The sequence below is a fragment of the Orbicella franksi genome, chromosome 8, assembly GCF_964199315.1.
Source record: "Orbicella franksi chromosome 8, jaOrbFran1.1, whole genome shotgun sequence".
NCBI lineage: Eukaryota > Metazoa > Cnidaria > Anthozoa > Scleractinia > Merulinidae > Orbicella > Orbicella franksi.
The window spans coordinates 13361774-13368399 of NC_138152.1; positions in this window are offsets into that span (position 1 = coordinate 13361774).

Here is a 6626-nt window from a genome sequence, read left to right on the forward strand (position 1 = left end):
GGATCAATGGAACATGTTTCTTCTTTCTGGGTGACCCTCGTTGCTCTTTTCTGTATACCTCTTGTTTAGTGGCATTCTCGTTGCCGTCACTTCGTGGGTCACTTGCGCTCCTAAATATTTGATTCTGACGACTGACAACGAATGACTATTATGCTAGGTCATTATTATACTACTCAATGTTCCAGTTTAGTTATTTTCTTCCTTTTTGACCTGATCATAGTATAAATGGGACATTATTTGTGATTTTTATGGAACTGTGTGATATGTGTTTACGTTGTCTCACGCTAAGAGAGACAAACATTTAATTTTAGCAACAGAGAACCATACCATAGAGTGAAACAAACCCACACAGGCACACGAGTAGCCGCCACATAGACCTCCTCCTTTCGCGCGAGAAAAGCTAAGACATTCTAATTGAAGCTAGGACGTTCTAATTGAATGAGCTGCATACCCAATGTATATCCCCTATGAGTCGAGCTGTTGCTGTTTGTTTGTTTTTGCTTTTTTTTCTCATTAACATTTATTTATGAAATTGAAGAATAAAAAGCGATTAGAGGTTACAAATATAAACCAAACTGCTCATTCCATTTACCTCAGCTTGTCACGGAGAGGTTTTCAACACAAGCTATAACCATAGCTCATCATAGTCCACAACATAGAGTGGTTTTCCTTAACCCGTGAAATAGATAGTGGACTTGTACACGCCACAACTTCGTATCCTACTATCCCCCTATAGTTAGTAATTCTTTTGTTTTCTAGTCTTTGTTTTTTTGTATACCCGCACTAATACTTATTAGCAGACAATGTTACACACTAACAAGTAATTTCTGTTTCACGGGTTCAGTAAAATCACTCTAACAGACGAGGTGCCAACGGTGTGATTTTTTTCTGTCTAAACCCGGTGTTAATAAAGATATTTATCAACCTTCTTCATTTTTAATTAAGCTTACAAATATTGTAAATGTCGAATTACTACAAGATCAAATGCAATTACTCTACCGCCGACATCGACCAATGTGGTGTTTGTCATCTCACGCTGAGAGAATCACACAATTACATTACAGAAAATAAGTAATTGTAAGGCTCTGTTATACATCTTTAACTTTGCTTTAAACCAGACTTTACAACTGGTGTAAAATTGATTTCATTTGTAGGTATGGCGACAAATTTCTCAGTGTTAAGTTTGCATTTTAACTATTCAAGATACATTTTGCTTTTTCGACATGTTGCTAGGAGAACGTTGTCCCATCGAGCAAATAATGCTCCGTATTTTTAAAACAGGGGATTCTCAGTGTTAAGATCATTGATCTCTGTTTTAACAGCCTTGGATATACCCGGTAGGTAAGTGCTACTTTAATTTTTGCATTATCAACCAACTAGTGCGATTTTGTGAAAAGAATGAATAGTTAACCATTGCCCGTGTTGTCATCTTTTACTAGACAATCGCTACATACACGCCCTGCGTAAATACTGTAACGCTAAGCTCTTACCTAGGTCTTTCTTCGCGCTGTGCAATTATTTTTGGTTTATATATAATACAGTGGGCTACCCTCGGGGAAATTGGAGGTGGCCGCTTGAATATTTTTTCACTATCGGGTTATAAATTTAGCTAAATTTCTTAGAAAACATGGAGTCAATTCAAGACAGTCATGATAGACGTCATCCTCGGAGACCCAGGGGCAGTTATTGGGGCGGGGGAAAAGTCTAAACGGGTGAGAAAAAAGTTCGGGCGAAGACCCGTTCAGACTTTTTCCCCGCCCCCAATAACTGGGGTAAAGTCTAAACGGGTCAAAACGGAGAAACAGAGCCCATTTTATAACTCATGCGCCATACGGCGCATGAGTAACAAGAAAGAGAATATCGATAGTGTTATAAGAAAGCTTTCTGTTAATACACTTAAGTTTTTTAGACCATGGGTTGTCTATTTGTGATGTTTGTAACCGCTGTTTGTTTTCTTTTCCTTCTGAACTTGAACTGGCCGAAGAACAAGAGTATTTATGATCTTTCCGTAGAATTGTTTTGTGTGAGTTTCAACCAGCGTACCGGTCCTTTCTCAATCGTTGCAACGCTTTCGTCCAACCCATAACAATGTAATACCGATTATCGTCGGGAGTTAAAAGCGATCAAGTTCGATGCTTTGTCATCAGTTTGCTTTAAATGATGAGATTTCAAAATTGATTGCGGCACCTTTCTCTCTTTGTAATATTTGAAATTGATGATTTACAGCAAATAGCTTTCCCAGCACCTTCCTGTTTTGATGCAAAGTATATGCAATAACTGATAAAATGCGTGATATTCAGGCTAATGTTTGCTATATACATCATATGAAATTTTAACTTTCTATCAATAGCGGCTCTAAACATAAATTATCGGCATAATCATTTGGAAATGGTTTAAAAATAAACAAAAATTATCGATGTAATTTTCCATTACACGAAAAGGAAATTTATTATCTCCGCCACTACACCCATTATCGCAACCCTAAAAGCTAATACCTTTTTCAGGAGTCCGGTCATAGGCTCCTGCTTTTGTCATTTTAAATTTGTTGTGTGCACAGTATCCCCCACGACGAGTTGTCAAATCTGCCTCTATTTATTATATTCATAAAAACAAAATGTGCACAACAGTTAACTGATTGAAAAAGATAAACTAATTTGATTAGTTACTAAAACTGGTAACTGAGAAGTTTACTTAGCAATTATTCACCGAAGTGGAGGTAAATAGCCACCACTTTCACCGACACTGAGGTGAATAATTGTTTTAGTATATACCACACAAGCTGAATAATTAGCGGACCAAAGAGTAAATTTATTTGTGACAATATACCGACAAATGGTCGGACAAAAAAATTCGTGCGCTCGGAGGTGAATAGTACTTGGCTAATCACCTCCGAGCTAGCCAATCAGCGTGCGCGAAAAGCACTATTCACTTGTGTGGTATATACTAATTGACGTTAGTAGATACCCACGTAAGTGAATAGTGCATTTCACACGTTTTGATGGTTCACTCGGAGGTGATTAGCAAAATACTGAACTACACTGCTCTCTTGCAATCAGAATCGAGTAATTTTTTCATGTATATTATTAAGAGCTAAAAATAAATCTAAATCGAATAATTTCATCGATATTATTTTACAATTTGTCAGCAATAACTCGATAACCATAGCTGGACGTTTAAAAACAATTTTCATTTTAAATTATGCAGGTTAATTCCTATTTTTTTTTTTTAATATAATTAAAAAAAAGACTTAATTTATTCACGGCAAGAAATATAACACAGCGGAAGGTAATTTATTATAAGCTTAAACTGCTTACATTCAGGTCCAAACCATTGTTTCATTCAGATAATTATGCCGCACTACATGTGTTTGCTGCAAAATAATGATTAAGGGCCTGATTACATAAGCCGGGATGCGTCGGGGTGCCGAGATGACTTTCAGCCCGGTATTACGGGCGAAGCAGCCCGGTTGATGGCTGATATGATGAACGGCGGGAGACCGGAGCGAGTTTGATATATATATATATTTTTATTATTTTTGATTTTCTGTACTCTCGCTGGCTTAATGGGCCGGGCTGACTCGCAAACGCGATTACATGGAAAAATCTCAGCCCGGCTAGTCGCGATCCCGGCACCGCGATACCGGGGTCTTAGCTAACTGGACTGATCCGATTATCATGTAATCGCGAGGTTGATTTTTGTTGCGTTTAACAAACGTGCCGAGATCCCGGCAAACTGACACCAGCCCGGCTAACCGAGCCAGCCCGGCTCATGTAATCAGACCCTAGGAAAATGGGCGGTTTTCATTGGGTTTACTCTTTCCACTGGGCTACAGTGCCACATCATACAGTCAGATACTTCTTTACTTTGCATTGGCTTTCCTAAATAGTTTCGAGGGATATATTGTTCAAGGGCCATTAAATATAGAGGTTACAAATTTACATCCTATTCACCACCTCCCACTGACTTCGTTATCCAAGTTGACATGCTTTCTAACAGTAAAAAAGTATGCTCTCTAGCGAGAAAAAGGAAAGATAATCGGCTCACTTTACACAAGGTTCATAGGGTCAAACGTATATCAGGCATCGCAAAACCATTTTGCTTTCATGCAAGGAAATTCCTTCCAATTACCAAGATTTCGTTGCGTATTTATTAGCTTCCGGCTCCTGGCCAGGCCGGCCAATAAATACATCAAGCTCGAGCGAGAGAAACCATAAGACGGCTCTTAGCCTGTGTAACAACTTTAAAGAAATTAACAGTATTAGAAGCTAGGCAACTATTCCTTAAAAATCTATCTTGTTCCGCTTATGTGCCATCAAATGTTTCTATTAAGCGACTGTCAACTAATGCAGCTATCAATGCGAAGCAAAGTGGGTCAAAAACTTCGAGAATTTATAGTAACATCGTGATTTTCCATGTGCCTTATCTCGAAACGCGTTTGTCTACTTTTCTAACACGTGTATCCTAGATACTGCGTTAAAAAATGAAATAATTGTGTGAAGATTGCTGTGGAAGCCTCCGAAAGAGAAAAGGTTTTTTTTTATTCGCCATTGACGATCAATAGAAAGTAATATTTACCTCTTGAACAACTTATCAAATAGAAAGCAAACGGCAAAAAGGGCAAAAAAATTGCAAGCATAAGTGCAGCCTTGTGCAAACTGACAATATATTTAACACTCTATAACAAGAGAGCTTAATCAGTCCGGTGAGTTTAGTGCATCAGCTTAAATTTAACCTAAATCTTTTTTTCCAATACGATTTCCCTGAAAACAGTTATGTATGTTTGAAGAACAGCGCCGAAGTTATTGAGGATGCAAATTTACGATTGCAAATTTATTCCACAGAAATGGCCAATCAATGGAGGACTGAGTGCTGTTGTGACCTGCCTGGTGCTGTTTATCATGATGGAAGACGCCAAACCTGTCCCCGCTGGAAGGGACTGCATAGGGAAGAGGATAAATGCACTGGATGAAACATGCATGGACAAGTGCAAACGTTAGTATACTTAAAGGAGCCCTGGTACGATATTTTGGCACTTTTTCGTGATGTCCAAAAATGCCCTCAAACTGATGGAAAACTTGAACTGCTATATATTTAAATTAGGGTCCAAACCAATTGTTTCAACTTTATGGTCTCAGATCACTTCTATTGATAGTAATTTTGGATATCCTTTGATGGAAATATTTTTTGGGGCTTTGACTTTTCAAACTAATGCTCGCAAATAATTATCCTTTATTAAGTAAATTGCAAATTTTACTTACAAGAGATACACAACTGGAGAACTAACCATATATATACAGCAACTAATGAGACCAAACCAACGTTGGTAACTGTAAATTAGTAACGAAGAACAGCTTTTGCAGAATAATACAATTTCCAAAGAACTGTGACAATTTCAGAACACAAGTTAGGTAAAACATTAAAAATGGCTGGACGTGTGGTTATTTCTCTAGCCTCGTCAGGTGATATACGTCAGCACATAATGACTTGCCAGGGAGAAGAGAGTCTAAGTAAATATCTGCAAATTACGTTTCACACATTCCAATTAGGACTTAGGGTTAGTTTGCAAGTTCGACTTTGAAGATGGAATACTCGGTGGTTGCGTTAAGACCGGTACAGTGTTTGAAAGCCAGCCGACCTATGGTGATAACCCTTCAGAGCGTAACAGAGGACAGCCCTGCCAAACAACAAGGTGACTATTGGATTGGAGGGTTTGAAGACAGGCACACTCCGGATAATAAGCCTAAAGAAATTCAGGGAGACCGTCCCACCGGAACTCTTACTTCCCCATTCTTTGAGATAACGGGCAGATATATCACATTCCTGATTGGAGGAGGCTGTGATGCCAATCTGATTCATACAGACCTGATAATTGACCGCGAGGTAAGAAATTATAGTGGTAGAGCCTTTTAAGTCAGTCCAAACGGCTGTTATAGTTCTAGGCATTTATCTCTGGTTTCTTTTGCATGAAGCGGTTAAGAATATTGCTGCTTCCTCTGGATGGGATGCTAGTCCTCCCCATAGTACTCCCCAGCATTCTGTCAGGTTGCCCCAACACCTTGCTGACTCCCATTTATACTCCTAGGTAGAACACAGCGTACAACATAAAACCGGGCAGGGTCCGCATACGGCCAACTCGAACTGTAGTTCAGTTAACTAATAATGTATCAGGAAAAGCTTGTAAGCCATGCCTCTGAAATAAGCAGTGGACACATCGGATTCTACTTTCAAGAAGCAATAATTCAAAGTGGCACATGAATTATTTTTTAGTTTTAATTTTTTAAATCTATTTTCTCGCTCCCGAGATTTTTTTTATCTTGTCAGACATGATTAGATGGAATCCTCTGTTGTGTAGATGTTGCTTGTGCCAGACACATCCGATCACATGCCGGGATCGGACATAAAACTACCTAGAGTACATATATAAATCACAAATATAAACAGGTAAACAGTGTTGCCCTTTTCAACAAATAAAAGCTAACCGCTAGAGAACCAAAGAAAAAATAACCGCAAGCAAGCAGGAGTTTTTCTTTATTTGATATCTATACAAGCAAACTATTGTTCAATGGATAATGACCTAAATAACTGACTCAATTTTTCTTCCCTTTTTTAATTTCTTGCTTTATTTT